The following is a 19110-nucleotide window of genomic DNA, read 5'->3' as shown; positions in this document are numbered from 1 at the left end:
GCTGAAAAGGGTCCTGGACCAAGGGAGCTGCCTGGCAAAAATGTTTTAATTGGCTCTTGACCAGATGGCCAGGTTTTGTGTGAGGGCAGTGCAGCTGAATAGCTCATAGCCTGAAAGGAACAAGACTTCAAATCTCTTTCTCCTGTGTGTGGAAGGTTCCAGTAATTCCACAATAATAGCTTGCTGGCTTTTTCTCCTCATATCTCTATAACCTGCTCTCTCTCTGTAAACCCTTCTCAAGGGGCAAAGGGGAAAATCACTTCACAGTTAGAGACATTGAAAGGCAAGTGTTCAACCAGTGAACTAAATACTGAAAGTGCTGGAAGACCACCTTGTGTCCTCAACAAGAACTGAAAGGAATTTGGAAGATATCAATCAAAATCAACCCATCGAATCCTGTACTCCGGAATTGATGCTATTGAACTGTTTTCTCCTACCCTTAAAATCCATGTTTTTGTGTGTCTTATGTTTCTTGTATGTGCGTGTATAGGGATTTAAGAAGGGGTAGCGTTTAGGTTATAGAGTTAGAAATTAGTAGTTCATACTTCATTCTTTTGCCACAGGTTAATGACAGTTATTTACTTATTAAGTTTACAAACCTGGTGCTCATATTCTGTTAACCTAAATTAAACAGTTAGGTGGGATTGGGGCAATCTGGTGGTTTAGTCAAACTTTTCACATTTGTCGCTGCTCGGGAAACAGTGGGGCTTAACATTACAGCGCACTATCCCCAGTGAGTCGTGACAAGACCAATAACTTTCAAAAAGATATCTGATTCCCCAGTGGCTGACTTAAAGGAATAGCACAACAAGATTTCAAGTTTTAAGTCTTTTACTGTATAGAAACAACTATAAACAACATCAACTGAGCATCACTTAGTAGGCAACTAATAGTCTAAACTACAGAAAAGATATCCCTTATCAGTTTCTTACATGACTGATAACCCCACACCATGTTTATGCATTAAAATATGCTCTCTGCAAGATTACAGTCTCTACTGGACCCAGTCCAAAGTTACTCTCAGCTTCCAATTGGCTCGCTTCTTTCTGCTATGCTGAGTCATAACGTCTAATGACCATCAAAGGTCCTTTTCCCCAGTCTTTTGAAAAATCCCGAGCCAACCTCCAGTAGCATGGCTCACTCTGATGATTCCTTTCCAAGCCAGCGCTGTTCCACCAGAACCCTTAAATTTCCATGGATTCCATCTCTTTGACCAGAGAATGTTTTCTCACCCACGTTTTGTCTGCAAGGCAACAATGAAAACAACCTTTTTCCTTCTGCTGACTGCAGCACCTGCTCCCTGTCTCTCTCTCCAGGACTCACTCTCTCTGTTCAAAGTCTCAATGTCTCAGAGCCTGCAATAGCAAAAACATCTGCCTCTCCCTTTGTGTTTAGGTATTAAACCTGGCACCTTCATTTCAATTCCACTCAACCTGGGCTTCTAGTCCTCAAGGTAACCAAGCTATACAGGCTTGTCATTGGGTAGAATTTGTAGCAAGTTACATGATACTCTTCATTACTCCATTTTACATTGAATTAAAGAGACATTAAAAGAGTTTAAGACATAATGTCAGGACTTAACAAGTTTAACTCTGACTGTCCCCATTTCCCTACATCCTCGTAGTGGAGAGGAATGGATATATTTTTACTCATAATCATATGTTGCTTGCATACACACAGATGATCCTTCTCCCTTATAATTACATTTCACGATTAAACCGTCTGTCTTGGCAGCATTATAAGGCTTAATGCATCACACCTGATCTCTTGTGGCAATTAGGATTTAAAGTTCAGCTTATAGGAGTTCTTGGAATTCCAAACCTCTTCCAAATGTGAATTAATTTTACCACTGGTGGCTCACTTTCTGTCATTCATCGTAACAAATCTCCTTTCTCATTTCAAGTAGGTTTTACAGTATTTCCATGTCCTGCGTTAGAAAAGTGTACACTTGGTCTGGTCTGGTTAGCTTTGTTAAGAACATGGTTGATTTCTGACAATCCCCCTGAATTCAGTAATTCCCTTTGTTCATCTTTAAAACCAGATACTACATTGTCATCAGGGTTTGAACTTTTAACAGTCTTTGAACCACCCAATTCAGGTTTTAATGCGTGACCTCCATTCTCTTTCATGGCTGCAGCTTTTTTAACGTACAAGTCTGTAAAGAGGAAGCTGAATAAGTATAAAAGGGAAAGAAAATAGAAGGTTAAGCTGATAGAATTAAATGAGGAAGGATGGGAGGGAGCTCGAATGGAGCATAATTGCTGTAACAGACCAATCAGGCTGAAAGATTTGTCTTTGTGCTATATATTGTGTGTGATTCCATGTATTGTCGTGCACTACAAGCTCTAGGATTCATTAATGGCAGCATATTGTGTGTAAGCAAATAACCATGTACAATGCATATGGATTCTTTTCATTAAAATTGAAAATTTGAGAACGCGTAAGGTGTCTCCTGTAAGTTGCACTTTGAATGTGTGTCCTGTTGGAGTGTACGTATGCATTGCAAACAATGAAACAGCTGTATGGTTGTGAGATATATGTCGAACATGTTGGTAGATAAGGGGTGGAATCTTAATTTTAAAAATAATTGCGGATCAGGGCCAATCTGGGCTCCGACCATAGACTTCTACAGCTCAACCTCCGGTGTGATCTTCCAGGAGGCAGCCTCATAATTGGCAGCCTCACTGATAGAGATGGGCACTGCCATTAGAGGATGGGGAATGCGAGGGCAGCTCCATCTTGAGAGGTCCTCCAAAGATGTCTTAATTTTGTTAAATTAAACTTTGGCCACAGTTGCCAGGCCACCACTGTGGAGAGAAATAATGCATCTGTGGTCCGGTGGTCCTTGTGACTCTGGTGGCGTGGTCAGTGTAGGAGGGCTCGCGGGTCTGCCTGCCAGCCACCGGCAAGTTGCCTCCAAGCACCTGCCAGGTTTTGGCCTCAGTGGGAGAGCTCATCCACACTGTTGGGAAGATGCTGGTGGCACCCCCAATCTGCCAACAATTGGACTCTTAAATATGCAAATTGGCTACCTGTCACTGCTGGGCAGGTAGCCCTTACTGCTTCAACCCTGCCTCTGGCAAAATTTGCTGGAGACAGGAATAAATGGTTCACCAATTTGATGTCCCATTGTCCTACCTTCCTCACAGTCCCAGCATCAAAGCTGTTGTGATATCGCTTTAAGAGAGAATATGCTAATCAGTAAGTAGCCAGGATGTAAACCATGTGATTAGCAGACATTGTTCAGTGTAGTTTTCAGTTTCCTGTTAACAATTGCTGTTGAATCTTTATAGTAAATCTGCCTGCTCAGCAATCCTGTACTACATCTTCAAATAAACTGAACCTACATTTATTTTACCAGTCCTGTGTGAGATTGGTAAGTTTGTATTAAGCAAACATATAAACACAACAAAAGCCAAAATGGTGGGACTGGCAATATTCTGCCAGTTTCTTCTATGTCTGTTCCAAATCTAGGCCGGGATTTTCCATGCCCACCAGCATCGGGTGTGTTCAGTGGTGTGAGCAAACAAAATAGTGCGACCGGTTTCACGACATCATGAAAGCATTTCGCAATCGTCCACTCAGCCCACCAACGGCGGGCCACGTTTCCCACCATCGGACGTTGGGAACCTCATTGTAATACATCTGCGTATCATTATTAGGCCAGCCTGCCAGAATCATCTCCTCCCGCTAGATCGTCCATCCACATTGGCGGGAAAGCACACTTGTGTTTCACAACAGCACATAAGAAGCATGTACTCGGCAGGCTGCATTTTGAGGGGGACTCAGAGGTGAGTACACAGCAACGATGTGCAGCACTTGTCAATGTCACCTGTTGGGCTTCAAGCTTGAAGAGCGTTGGGAGGGTATCAAGTGCAGCCCTGCTGTTGAGGTGACTTGTGGGGTGGGGGGGATGGCAAGGGCTGCCTTGCGGTTGAGGCAACTTGGGGGGGGGAGGGGAGCAAGGGCTGCCTTGCGGTTAAATATAGTGCACAAGCATCTGGGGTGGTGGGTAGGGTGGGCGAGGGAAGCGGCCACGCATTAGGGAAACCTGTATTAAGTGACCATTCCTCTGCAGCTAAGGCAGGTCAGGCACAGCCACATTGATGTGATTGGAGTTGGGTCTCTAGTTTATCTGCCCACTCAAGCAACGCAGAGGCATCAAAGTGCCACCAGGTGCTCCAAAGCTTTTTACTGCTCCGGCACAGACCACAAAGACATGAGCATTTTAGTGGACTGCAGAACAGTTGGATGACTGCACATATTGTACAATCTCCTTGCTAAAGCTGGCCATGGAGCAGTCACTGCTGGAGGCACTCACAGCCCCTTGCAATGTCAGCAGCCTGGTTTGGGCCAGTCCCCCCAATGGTTCAAGCTAACAGTGCAGCCTTGCAGTGCGGGTTAGGAGAACGGCTGCACCTGAGCTGACAGCACAGCATGCAGCCCAGTGGGCAAAGCTGCCGCCAATCGATCAGGTAGAGTGGGGCGGAGCTGGGTGCGGTTTCAGGCAGCTGTGCATCGCACTAATCTCTGGCCATCCAAGTGGTGGCCAGCACTCTCCAGGAAACATTAAGGGGTCTTCACACTTAACCAGGACAGATTCTTAGTACACCCATGGTAACCACTTGTCTCTCTCTTTCATCCTGCAGGAGGAGTATATCAGGATCATGGAGCCTAGTGAACTAGCTGTATACCTGATGGCCTACAGGGAGCGAAGACAACGGAGGAGAGTGCAACTGAGGTTCCTGGCTGCGCAGAGGCAGGAACAGCAACCTCAGGGAGAAGGGGTGGCTGGGGCTTCCACACATGCAGCCGAAGAACCACAGCGAACCATCGCTGGTCGGCGCCTAGCAATACCTAGGGTCTATAGATGCCATCTTTCATTCCTGCAGATGACCAAGAGTCAGTCTCGCCAAAGACTGCGCATGTTTAGGGAACTGGTTGATCACAACTGCCAGCTACTGCAGGATTTTGTACCACGGGGACATGAAGGGCATCCACTGCCAGTTGCTGTGCAAGTGACCATGGCACTCAAATTCTATGCCAGTGGCTCCTTTCAGGGTTCCACAGGTGACCTCTGTGGGATCTCACAAGCCTTCACCCACAAATGCATCCATGAGGTCATAGACTCATAGAGTCATAGAGTTATATAGCACAGAAAAAGGCCCTTTGGCCCATTGTATCCGTGCGGTCCATCAAGCACCTATCTATTCTAATCTCATTTTCCAACCCATAGGCCTGTATGCTATGGCGTTTCAAGTGCTCATCTAAATACTTCTTAAATGTTGTGAGGGTTCCTGCCTCTACCACTTGCTCAGGCAGTGTGTTCCAGATTCCAACCACCCTCTGGGTGAAAAAAATTTTCCTCAAATCCCCTCTAAACCTCCTGCCCCTTACCTTCAATCTATGCCCTCTAGTTATTGACACCTCCGCTAAGTGGAAAAGTTTCTTCCTATCTACCCTATCTATGCCCCTCATAATTTTGTACACCTCTATCAGGTCCCCCGTCAGCCTTCTCTGCTCTAAGGAAAACAACCCTAGCCTATCCAGTCTCTCTTCATAGCTAAAATGCTCCAGCCCAGGCAACACCTGGTGAATCTCCTCTGCATCCTCGCCAGTGCAATCACATCCTTCCTATAGTGTGGCTACCAGAATTGCACACAGTACTCCAACTGTGGCCAACTAGCATTTTATACAGCTCCAACATAACCTCCCTGCTCTTATGTTCTATACCTCGTCTAAAAAATACAAGTATTCCAGATGCCAGGTCATGTCCAGACAGGTCACGATGCCATCTTTGCTAGGGCAGGACTTTGTGCATTTTGCCCGGGACCAGCAGCCAGAACTCAAAAGTGATTGGATTCGCACAGATCTTGGGTTTCCCACAGGTGCCAGGAGCGATCGACTGCACTCACATGGTGCTCAGATCTCCATCGCAATATGCAGTGAACTACATCAACTGCAAGGAGTTCCGCTTGCTGAATGTGCAGCTGGTGTGCGACCACCAGAAACGCATCCTGCAGGTGTGTGCATGGTTTCCAGGGAATGTGCACGACTCCCACATCCTCAGTCAGTCACAGATCCCTGAATTCTTCCAGGGTCCACAGAAACTGCAGGGATGGCTCCTCAGGAACAAGGGCTACCCGCAGAGACCATGGTTGATGACACCCGTGCAGCGGCCTCAGACTGCAATACAGCGACGGTACAATGAGGCTCATGCTTCAGCTCACAACTTGGTGGAGCAGACCATGCTGAAGATGAGGTTCCTGGACTGGTCTGGTGGAGCCCTGCAATACAGTCTGCAGAAGGTGTCACACATCGTCGTCATCTGCTGCACCCTTTACAACTTGGTGCTACAATGAGGAGACGAGTTGTGTGAGGAGGAGATGGAGGAGCTGGAGGTCTCCCCCAATGAGGAGGACACCGAAGGGGATGAGGGTGAGGAGGTCCTCGAAGGCAATGATGATGGGGATGAGGCCCTCGCGCTGGCTAGGCAAGGCTGGCTAGCTCAGGAGGACCTCATAGCTTCCAGATTTGTGGAGGATGATGACGAAATGCATAGATCCTCACATCGCACATGTGAAGGTTTGACTCCAGTCTGGCTTATGGCAGTGCAAATTGCCTCTGTGATAATGCGTTTGTCATGGAGACTCAGTGGTGGCCCTAATAGTCACTCGATTGTAGGAGGATGATGGACAACATGCAGTGAGGACACTCCATGGATCCTCACATAGCCTCTGAGAATGCCTGACTCCGTCTGGCTAAGGGCAGCTCACTTGTGCTCCATGATCAGGGTCATATCATAGAAACGCAGCCATGAAACTTTAGAAGCATCTGATCCTTTGTCCGCCTTCAGCACCTGAGCCCTTCAGGACCACAGCATCAGTGGTCACAGATGCTGAAGAGATGGGAGCCAGCCCCTGCTTAAAGATGCTGAAAGCACACAGAGAGAATGACGGAACTCTGTGGCACCTGCCCACGACATTCTGGCAGCAATGACAAGCACCAGAGGTGCAGGCATCACTAATGTGTCCAGTGAATGTTAAGCCAGACCATCACTTTGGTCTGAAGGCTGCACAGAGCACAGGGAAGTGGCCCTGGACTGCAAAGCCTTAGGTATGAAACCTTTCTGAACAACCTAAGTGACAAGACACTGCTCATCAGAACAAGGAGCCATAGGCAGGGAGACATTCTTGAGAAATAATTGACAATAGTGAACAGTATGTACAAGTGATTAACACCTGTGCCCAGGCTGTGCTTCCTGATTGGTCACATTTGCAGTTCGTTACTGCTGAGCTATGTGCTGTTGCTTTGGTTGTGCTTGGTGCTGGATGTTCCTGCTCCTGCGGCTGTGGGATTTCCAGTGGCTGTTCCTGCTCCTGTGGCTGTGGGATTTCCAGTGGCTGTTCCTGCTCCTACGGCTGTGGGATTTCCAGTGGCTGTTCCTGCTCCTGTGGCTGTGGGATTTCCAGTGACTGTTCCTGCTCTGCGGCTGTGAGATTTCCAGTGACTGTTCCTGCTCCTGCAGCTGTGAGATTTCCAGTGGCTGTTCCTGCTCCTGCGGCTGTGGGATTTCCAGTGGCTGTTCCTGCCACTGCTTTATTCCTGTGGCTGTTCCTGCTGCTGTAGGATTTCCTGTAGCTGTTCCTGCTGCTGCTGTATTCCTGTGGCTGTTCCTATTATTCTGTTTCTGCCTTACCTCAAGCCTTCTTCCATCTTATTTGTTGCAGCGGACCTGGAGACTGCAGGGCCTGAGGCCTGGAAAAGAGAGAGAGAGAGAGAGAGTGCTGCTACTGCTGCGGCAGGACAGGGAGGCTAGGAGGCAAGGACTGTTAACATCCGAGGTGGGTGCCTGGACTTTTGTTCGGTAGGGGCTGAAGACAGCTGTGTGTTTTGTAGTGGGGAGGAGAGAAGACCACTGCAGAGACTTGGGGGAAAAGGGGTATGTGTGTGTGTGTTGTTTAAGATCTTGCCACTACTACACCCACCTCCTTGTTCCAACCGTGTCTGAGTCAAGGTAGCTGGTGCTGCCTGGTGAAAAGGGATAGGGATGACTTCTGTGTGCCAGGCAATACCAGCTGCCTGGTGAAGACATCGCCCTCCCACTATGGGAAGAACATTGAGGCCCCCATCCACACTCCACTCCACCGAGTGACACCCACCACCATTTACCCTTTCTCTCCTGTGTCTCCCTGATCTTTACCCCTCTCCCTGCTCTCTTCTCTGTTTCTGTTGTACCATCCTTCCCCCCTCTTCCCGGGGTGGGATATTGCTGAATCTAGAGCTCGGGGTGGGTGTGGCTCAGCCTCTATAGCTGCAACAGGATTGCCTGCAGCCAGGCCTTCCCGGGTGAATTTGGAGACGGTGCTGTCACCGGTGGCAGAGTCCCCCAAGAAAACCTATGCGGGAGCAGCTGCTTTTGCAGCCCCGTCATCTTTCCGCCTCTTCACCAAGGCTCTGGGGGTGAAGAGCTACGCCCACCCCGAAATGATGATCAAGGCATGCTTAAAGGCTATGACTGGGGTTGTCGGCCCCTCAACCATAGTTGCCGCCTCGAAAATGTATGGAAAAGCCGTAATTTTCTTGAGGTCAGAGCGGGCAGTGCACCTGGCCCAAAAAAAGGGGCTCACTGGGGACGAGACGTTTCTGGCGGTGGACCCCCTTGAGGCCACCGCCCAGAGGATCATACTTTCCAATGTCCCGCCCATTGTCCCTAGTGAGCTCCTCCTCCCCCACCTCCATCAACTGCGGGAGGTTAGGTCAGGGGTTGCGTCGATCCCGCTCAACCTCAAGGATGCAGCCCTCCAACACGTGTACTCCTTCTGGTTCCAGGTTTTTGTCCACCTGGCCCAGGAGGAGTGCACTGAGGTGGGTTTTAATGTGGAGTTCAAGGGGGCCGCCTACAGGGTCTTCTGAACTGCGGATAGCATGGCGGTGCCATGCCTGCAAGGAGGTGGGGCACGTCCGTAAGAACTTCCCCACCTCCAGGGCCGCCAGGACCATCCAGGCGGCTGAAGCTGGCACCACCGCTCCTCCCACCGCCACAACTCCAACTCCCTCCCCGCAAAGGGAGGTGCCGCCGGCAGCTACCGCCACCTCAGCTGCAAGCGAGGGGGGGGGGGGGGGGGGAGAGACCGCGCGGAGGATGAAGGCACAGAGGAAGACCCGTCATCTGGAGACAGCCCCCCAAACCCGCCCTGATCCCCAGACCCCTGAAAACACTGGCTTGGGGGTAAAAACATCATCCGGCCCCAGTGACCTGTCATCGTGTGCTCCCAGGCCCATGTGCACCTCAGCACCATGTGCTGGGCCCAGCATCGTCCACGTGCGGGTTTCCAGGTCCGGCAGCAGTGAGGCGCGCGACCCTGAACCGGTGGTCCTATTAAAGAGGGTGGACCTGCCCAAACCCCAGAGGGCAGAGCGTCCAGAGGGGCTGGACAAGGCGACGGGGGCCTCGCAGATGGAGGTCTCCCCAGCCCCCCAGCCTGCCCCAGAAGAGACGCCACCCCTCGGAGGGGGAGGACCTCGCAACTCGCGATGTCGGATTGTTCCCTCCCTCAGTGAAGTGGTGGTGGCGTCTCTGCCCCGTAAGTCCTCGCTCTGCCCTCTGTGGGGAACCCAAACTGCCATTCCCTTGCTGCAGTCCCCTGTGCAGGGCCTCTCAGGGGTTGATGAGGGTATCGCCCTTGCGGTGCTGCCCCACCTCATCCAACCTTGAACCCCCGAAGTGCCATCTGGCCCGCCAGGGGACTGCAGCAGACCCTTCATGGCCCCGACTGCTGGGTCATCGGGCGGCGGTGGCAAGGAAGGCCTCCCAGCTCTCTCCCAAACTTTAGCGTGGACCTCCGGTGCCTGGGGGGGGAGCAGGGCTCTGAACTTAGAATTAGAGTCATCGTCAGGTGAGGTGCTGGATCCCCTGGTGCCCCCCACCAATTCTCCCCTCATCCCTTTACAGGAGCTCCAGGATTTTTTAGCAAGTAATCACGGTCGCCAAGACAGGGTCCAGTTGGCCCTGGACCAGTGGCATTCTTTTCCTCTTGTGTTCTGGTTCACCCGCCAGGCCCTCAAGGCCCCTGAGCTGGACCGGAATGCTAAGAGGAAGGTCCACAAGTTTCTCGCTGGGCTTCTGAAGGAAAGGAAGGATTAAAATAGTCCTCTCCTTCTTGCATTTGTATTAGGTGATAGTAGCACATACTTCTGACAACGAAGACTTCCATAGCCAGCCTCAACATCGCGGCAGCACAGCTCCAGAACTTCTCGGTCCTCAGGGGCCTGAGGAATGCGGTCTGCTTCCTGCAGGAAACCCATACTGCTCTGGGAGACAAAGCTACATGGCTCCTGGAGTGGCGAGGGGGGAGGTCCACATGAGTCACCTAGCCACCAATTCTGCCGGGGTGGCTATCTTGTTAGCCCCATATTTTCAGCCAGAGATCTTGAGGGTCAAGGAGCTGGTGCCAGGCTGGTTGCTGCACCTTACTGTGCACTTAGGGGATGCAGCGCTTCACTTTGTGAATGTGTACGCTCTCCTGGGCGCGCAACAGCAAGCGAGCCACTTTGAGGAAGTGTCCACTCATCTTGGCTCCATCGACATGGGCAAGTGTATCATCCTTGGGGGGTGGAGGAGGGGGGTATTTCAACTGTACCCTCGGGGCCAGGGACCGTCATGGTGCCCAGTACCGCTCGATAGGTGTGAGGAAGCTGAGAGACCTGGTGGGTCTCTCTTCAACTTGGTGGACGTCTGGCGACATCTCCACCCTGACTCCAGCGTGTTCACTTTTGTGCCACCTGGAGTCGGAGCGTCCAGACTTGACGGCCATTATGTTTCCTAGGCGTTTGTGTCCTGCGTTCTGTTGGCTTCTGTGCAGCAGGTTCCGTGCACGGACCACAATCTGCTGTTGACGGAACTCGTTCTGTTCTGCGCTCGGACTGGGTCCGCGTACTGGCACATTAACAACTTGCGGACGAGCGGTACCTGGACTAATGCAGTTGTTTCTGGGCCGGCTGGAGAAGGAAGCGGGGAGGCTTCCCCTCCTTGAGGCTATGATGGGACGTGGGCAAGGCTCACGTCCACATCTTCTGACAGGAGTACGCGAGGGGGTCGACAAAGAGGCGGAAATCCAGGGTCAAGGAGTTGGAGAAGGAGGTGCTCCACCCGGAGGCACATCTCCATCAGCCCAACACGGACCCAGCCCTGCGGTTGGTGTACGATGAGAAGAAGGGCGCGCTGCGGGACCTGCAACTCGTCAGGTCCCAGGCCGCGTTCGTGAGGTCGAAGGTCTGGTTCCTCAAGGACCTGGACCGCGGCTCCCCCTTCTTCTACTCGCTGGAAAAAAGGCACGGGGTCCATCAGCAACTCCTTACGCTGCTGGCCGACGACGGATCCCTTGTCTCGGATCCAGAGGGCATCAGGGCCAATGCCCTGTTCCTTCCAGGTCCGCCCAGCAAGGATGCTTGTAGAGTTTTGTGGGAGGACCTGCTGCACATTAGCCCGGAGGGTGTCGGAAAGCTTGACTCCCTCATAAGTCTGGGGGAGCTGAACGGGGCCCTCGACAGTCTCTCCAAGGGCAAGTCCCCGGGGCTGGGCGGGCTGACTGTGGAGTTCTTCAGGGCATTCTGGGATGTCCTGGGGAATAACTACACAGGGGTCCTAGGGGAGAGTATCACTACCGGGGAGATGCCCCTCTCGTGGGGCAGGGCTGTGACTGCGTTGCTGCCGAAGAAGGGGGATCTCTGCCACCTTAAGAACTGGCGCCCAGTCCCCCTCCTCAGCACAGATTACAAGATCTTTGCCAGGCAATGTCTTCTTGCCTTGGCACTGTACTGGACCACATGATCCAAACTGAGCAGCCCTACACAGTCCAGGGCCGCACCATCTTCAATAATATCCATCTGGTCTGGGACGTCATTCACTTTTCCCAGGAGGACTGATCTGTCGAGCGCCTTCCTGTCTCTTGACCAGGAGAAGGCGTTCGACAGGGTGGATCACAAATATTTATTCAGGATTCTGTGAGCATTTGGGTTCAGGACACATATCATCGCCTGGATCCGACTTCTGTACGCTGCCGCAGAGTGTCTTGTTAAAGTTAACGGGTCCCTGACAGCGCCCCTTCCCTTTGGGAGAGGAGTGCATCAGGGCTGCCCCCTGTCTGGCCAGTTGTATTCTATTTGCGGGGAGCCTTTCCAGCGCCTCTTGTGGAGGAGGTTGTCAGGATCCGTTCTGTGTGGGGCGGGCATCAGGGTGGTCCTCTCGGCTTACGCCGATGACATGCTCCTCATGTCCACTGACCCGGCTGATCTGTGGAGGATGCACAAGTCTCAGGAGTTCTACTCTGTTGCGTCCTCTACCAGGATCAACTGGGATAAGTGTTCTGGGCTCCTGGTCAGTCAGTGGCACATGGATCCCCTACCCGAGGAGCTCAGGCTTTTCACCTGGAGCAGGACCAGTCTCCTCTACCTGGGGGTCCACCTCTGCCCTGCTGAGGAATCCTGACCGGCGAACTGGCAGGAGCTGGAAGCCAAAGTCACCACTCGCCTGCAGCGCTGGACAGGACTGCTCTGGGTGCTGTCTTCCTGGGGTCAAGTTCTGGTCATAAACCAGCTGATTGCCGCCATGTTGTGGTACCGGCTGGTCATTTTGTCACAAAAATCCAGAGAATGCTCGTCGACTTCCGGGACAAAAGGCTGCACTGGGTCGCTGCTGAGGTTCTGAGTCTCCCGCTTAGGGTAAGCGGTCAGGCGTTGGTGTGCTTATGCACCCAAGTGGCGACTACACCTTCAAGCCCTGCAGCGATACCTTTACATCGAGCCTGCTCCGAGATGGTTTGTCCCCCGGTAACATATTTCTTCTGCCAGGTGCACGGCTTGAATTATGATGTGCAGCTCCTGTTTGTAGATCTGAGGGGCCTTTGTGGCTCCGAGCAGATGTTACCCGTCCTTTACCAGGACCTGATCAAAGTCTGGAACATGGTCGTCTCGTGACGCAGCTCTCGCCCGTTAGGAGTAGTGGCTATTGTCAGGAATCCGCCCCTCCTCCCTTTTCAGTGGCTAGCAGAGAGGAGGGCTGTGGCTGCTAGGGTGACCAGAATCAGGGACGTGCTGGGTGGCGGAGGAGTGGGCTGGATGCTACCTTAGGAGTTGGCGCATTGCGAGTCTTTGGACGTCCGGTTCGTGGCCATTGCCATTCAAGACCTTAGGACGGTCATGCTCGGCCCCGACATCATTCAGGATCTCGAGGTGGCGCAGGTGCGCAGTGGTCTTCCGTCCAAGTGTACCCCTGTTCTGATGGAATTCCACATTGGCTCCAAGCCTCAAACCCTCCCTCGGGAGCTGATGACACGCAACCTGAGCCACCTCGCAGAAATGCCCTCCGTGTCCTTTAGCACGGCACGGAGGGGTTTCCTGTACGGGCTGCTGCTGCACACCCTTCACTTCTTCGCCTTCGCCCACCGCAGGGACACACCCTGGTGTGCCTTGTTGCTGTCCAGCGGCAGAGGTCCCTAGTAGGGGCCCTCTACAGGGGTGTCCTCTCACTTTCCATCGGGGACCTGGGGTGGAGTGTGTTGCACGCAGCAGTCCCATACAACTGTAGGTTGTGCCGGTTTACGGACTCCCAAAATACCTGTGTCTTTTGAAGCCTTATGGAGCGCATGGACCATGTTTTGTTAATTGTTGTCGGCTGCACCCCCTTTTAAGTTTCTTGAAAACCATTTACTGTTGTTTTGTTTGCACTTCAGTCCCATGGTCCTGATCAACGGGCACCCGGTGCAGAGGGGGGCTGGGAGGGAGGAGGACCTCCTCATGAACCTGCTCCTGGGCCTAGCCAAGTTGGCCATTAACAGGTTCAGGCAACGGCTGATCGAGGGGGTCGTCCGACCCGACTGTCTGCCCCTCTTCCGCAGTTATGTTCACGGCCGGGTGTCCTTGGAGAGGGAGCATGTGGTGTCCACCGGCACTGTCAAGGCCTTCCATGCTCGGTGGGCACCGCGAAGACTGGGGAGCTTTATAGACCCCTTTAATCATGTTTTGATTTGATGTTGGTAAGTTTCCTTTGCATTTTGTCTTTTGTTTTGCAGTTTCCCTTTAAGGGGATGCTTTTACTTTGTTCCTGATTTTGTTAATTTAGTTTAATTGTTTTGGCTCAAAAGAGTAACACACATCACTCACAGCATGCTTGTCTGATGGATGTTGCACTGCTGGATCCTAACTTGGTTGAGCACTGCTGACCTTGCCATCAGCACAAGACCGGTGCACATCCTCACCAGCCAGCTGGATGACTCTGTTTTCAAAGTCTGCAAGGACCTTGAATTCAGGCATTCCTCCACTGGTCTACGACCTCTCCCCCTTGTTGTGTGCCCGCTTGTCCTGCATGAACAGAGATGTAGAAAGTGTAAGCAGGACACCTGCCAAGCCAGAAGATAAGTATGCCTGGCATGTATGGGTGGTGAGTGGCCCCATGGATGGGATAAGGACAATGATGGTGAGTGTGAGAGAATGAATGACGATGTTCCTTGAACTGGCAGTAAGCGAGATCCCTGTGGATGTGTGATGGGTTTGTGAATGTGTGAGTTGAGAGTGATGAGAAAGGTGCCTTTCCCTGGCAGAATGGAGGAGATCATTCATCTCTTGCGGCACTGGGTGGCTGTCCTCTTTTGAAGGGCATTGGCACTGACCACTGCTGCCACTGCCTCCCAAGCCTGGTTGGTCACGCTGCTGCCCATCCTGTGGCCAGAACTGGAGTACAGGACATCCCAGTGGGCCTCCATGGCATCCAAAAGGCGTTCAAGTGACGCATTGCTGAACCTGAGGACTGCAGTCTTTTGCCTTTCGTGGGTATCTTCCCTGCAGCAGTTGTGAGCTGGAAGCACTGAGAGGTGGCACCCATCGTGATGAAGCAGTTAGGTGATGGTGGGTGGGCGAATGAGGGCACACCTGCCATGGAAGCGGTGTGTTTCCCAGGAATGCATAAATAATGTGGCGGTCTTGGGATGATATGGCATGAAAACCCATTATCGTTTTACCCACCCGCTACCGCACTTAGTGCAAATCTGGGATGATTCCACTCCTTGTGTGTACTATACACATTGTTGAGCATGGTCAGCACCTCCTGCTAGACACACACTACGATTAGTGTGCCAAACAGAGCAAGCTTGCACCTTGTGTAGCAGTAACTTCATTTCATGAGCTCTCAAAACAGAATTCCATTGCTGTGCTACTTCACAACTTGCCAATATATCTAGTTTTGCCTCCACATTTGCTACATACATTTATTTTATCATTCATATGTTTTGCATCATAAAAAATTTGTAAGAGCTTAATGGCCTTTGTAAGACCTGCAAGACAATGTAGACACACCTTTAAGGGAATGCATCCCTTAAATTTTAAAGTTTGTTAAAGTTTATAATGTCCCATCCCTGTCTGTCAAACTCCCAGCATCAAGCATTATGTAGGCTGAGAGCTCATCAAGAATGATTCATGATTACCTGGAATTCAACATGCCAGGTAATTGGCAAATGTTACACTCAACATTTTAGTACATTGACCAGTCATCAAAACACTAAGGCCTGAATTTTCATCTTCGAGGCAGGAATCACAAGGTGAGCCATTTCCTGATGTTGTAATCCCACCTCCTGCCCAGCAGTTCCGCCTATGTTATTTTCACCACCGCCTCCAGGTACAGGCGGAGGTGGAAATAAAGCTGGTAGGTGCCAAGGCAGGCAGGTTAGAAGGTCTGCCTCAGTTCCCTGGGACATCAGCCCAGTTCTGTACATAAGTGTTAGGCAACCTAGCCCTCGTCCACTCACCTCCCATGCCCCCTCACTACCCCTAGTCCCTGCATACCCACCATGCCCCCCCCATACCCCCATGGTCACTCTACACTCCCATTAAACCATGTCCACAAGTTACTCCATTCCCCCATTTCCCCAATGTCCCCTTCATACCCCTATGCCCCTCATATGCCCCCATGCCCAAGATGCTCATGAAACTGAAAATAAACAAGCACTCATTAAAACTCCACTTGAAAAAGCTTTATTGCTCTTAGGAACTCATAAAACTCTCAATCAAACACAGCCATTTAAACTCCACATAGAAAAATACTTAATCCTTTTAAGTGGCCATACAACTGTGAAGCGGGGGCTGATTAGTTCAGTTGGCTGGACAGCTAATGTGGGAATCCGATTAACTCCAACAGCATTATGTTTGATCCCTATTCCAGCTGAGGTAGTGTAAACCATTAATTCCCTTTGCCTTGGTTTGGTGAATAATTGTTAAGGATCTATCTTTGGGCTGCGAACTTGAAAAAACAAGGCAGCAGCTTAGGCAACTGGCAAAATAAACAAACAACCATTCAAAAATCTTCTTAAGAGCTCGTAAAACTTTCAAACAAAACAAAGGTCACAGTCCCCTTTACAGCTATATCAACAACCCCTAGTGAGTTGAATCCATTAATGGGGCTGCAGCTCAGCCAAACATTCATCGTAATATTGCATTGCACGACTGCGTCAACAAAGCCTTCAGAGCTGAATACGTTAAAGCATTTGAAGTAATGGAACAAATAGCCATCTGTTGTACTGCTGCAAAGGCTGAACAGATGACAGGCCTGACAATCACTGAAAAGATCAAAGTATAAAGGGCAAATGATTGAGTAAAATCTGAATCTGAACACTGTTCAATGCAGAAGAGCACTTAATTTGTGGACAATATGCTCTAATGCATCTGAAGACTTTTCCACTTTCATAATGCTGGTCAATTACCTTTTCTAAACAAAACTCTCTCAAAAATCACTGTATTAAGGACATTTTTAGCTTATCGCACATCATTGCATGTAAAGCAGGCAACACTTTTTGAACTCACTGTCAAAACGTTCCCGACTCCAGTATAGAGTTCGCCCATGGTTCACAACTCCTTTGAAATGCCCTGAACTATATCACCGGCAAAAATAAGCCAGACTCCATGAAAATGGGTAGAGGGGGGGTGGGACTAAAAATGTCAACCCTCACAATGGAGCCAACAAAGTTGGGAGTGTTAATTGTGGGCTTACTGCCTGCAGCCTTATCCCATGCTAAAATCAGGTCCCAACGGCCATTTTTAAAGCCTGCCTGCCTTTGTTTCGACACAGAGACATGAAAATCCGTCACTAACTGTTAATGTTTCACACCAACAGTTGGCATGTACACAGTAGCCTGAAAAGCTGGAACCCCACCTCAGCTGTGTGGGGTTCCAGCTTTCTAACCTGCTCGCGAGACCACTGCCACTGACATTAAATTCAGCACATATCTATTGTCTGATTCTCAGTACATTCAATTGTTACCAATCTTTACATGTTCTTTCCAAACTATTCCTTGATTAGGGAACCACATCAAGTACTAGTTGCCTTATGAATCACTCCCACATCCAGAACTCCTAGGAATAGGAAAACTTCACCTGCTTTCACCAAGCTCCAACTGAGTAACCAACTCCCTGGTCCACAAGTCCCTTATTAACTTGCTCTTTCAGCATTGAATCTGAACTATTATACTCTTCGCATTAGTCTTGCTTTCCTTCTCCCTATCCATCCTCCCCACCAACCCCTCCCCCACCCCCCCACCACCCCGCCCACCATCACTCTGCTGCCTTTAATGTTCCCAGGACTGGCACTTAATCTTGATTCGTGTTTTTTTTCATATGCTTAGACCTAAGTTCTACCTTGTAATATGCACCAATACATGTGTGGATCGTGGTGCAGGTTTATGTTCTGACTTTAATTGCCTACAGGGCCACAATTTTGTTACATCATTTCTTGGTTAAATTCATGTATGCATCTGCATCCAGAGTTTATTGGCACCAAGCAAATTTTTTGTGTTCTGTTTGTGCCATTTATGTTGCAGCGATTGGTTTATCTTACCTCGTAATGCATGCTAGCTTACCTCTTCTGTACATGTGCAATGGCTGTAGTCTTATCTCAGAGGTGAATTGGGACCTTGGGAGTGGATAATTTTATTATTGGGAAACCTGAAAAACGTGTTTTCCTCCTGATAAATTTAACAGAAAGACTTGATTACCCTTTTTTGTTTCTGTTTCCTGGCTGCAGCCAGCCAGGCTTAGAAGCTGACTAGTTGTTGGATGAATAAGATTTTTACACCAAGCCATAGCCAGGAAGTGGAGAACAGGGAGGGAGGGATTGAAAAGGTCAGAGAGAAGGGAGGGGGGCATAAGAAGGGTCAGGGGTTATGGAAAAGGCACTTACCTCCTGCACCCAGCAGTTCTCGCCTCTCGTTAGATGAGTTAAATTTAAAATGATGGTTAATTCTTGTATTATAATATTAAAATGAGTAACCCAGCTCCAGCAAAAGGTTGCCCACTCTACACCAACCAGTCACAAGCCCCCATCCCACTCCCATTATGGCCAGAGGTTGGTGGGTTGGGCTTCAGATTTTTAACATTTTTGCATCCCATGTTTTCCCCTGGTTGGGAAATTATAACTAGGCATCAAAATCTCAGAATAAGGGCTCAGTCATTTAGGACTGAGATGAGGGGAATTTTCTTCATTCAAACAGTTGTAAGCCATTGGGATTCTCTGTCCCAGAGAGCTATGGATGCTCAGTTATTCAGTATATTTAAAGAGATCATTAGATAATAAAGGACATAAGGATTATAGGGATAATGTGGAAAGGTGGAGTTGAGGTAGAAAATCACCCATGATCTTATTAAATGGCAGAGCATGCTCGAAGGGCCAAATGGCCTAAACCTGCTCCTAATTCTTATGTTCTCATGTTTTTGAGTTAAACTGGCATAAAAGCTGATGTCCACTTCAAAAATAGATGTTTGACAATTATGATTATATCATTCCTTGGTGCATACAATTTTTCTCCCTTTTGGACCTGGTCCTTTCCTTCACCTAAGTGCTCCCTCAGTGATAGAGGATTGTGAGTTAAGTGACTGGTGCTTTGCTGTAGGAACTCTCGTGTCTGAAGGTGATTCTTGTAGCAGGCAGATGTGGCACCCAAGGGGCATACTACCAGCTATTTCTTTCTTGCTGTGACATGGTCAGTCCAGCTCTGTTAAATAATTTCCTCATATGCAGGCATCAAAGTGGCTGAAGGGAGGGTACATGAGATATAACATCATTATGTA

This window comes from Cetorhinus maximus, chromosome 22 (genome assembly GCF_964194155.1).
Source record: "Cetorhinus maximus chromosome 22, sCetMax3.hap1.1, whole genome shotgun sequence".
NCBI classification, from domain to species: domain Eukaryota; kingdom Metazoa; phylum Chordata; class Chondrichthyes; order Lamniformes; family Cetorhinidae; genus Cetorhinus; species Cetorhinus maximus.
The sequence above is the reverse complement of the archived record's forward strand: the minus strand, read 5'-3'. Positions refer to the sequence as shown.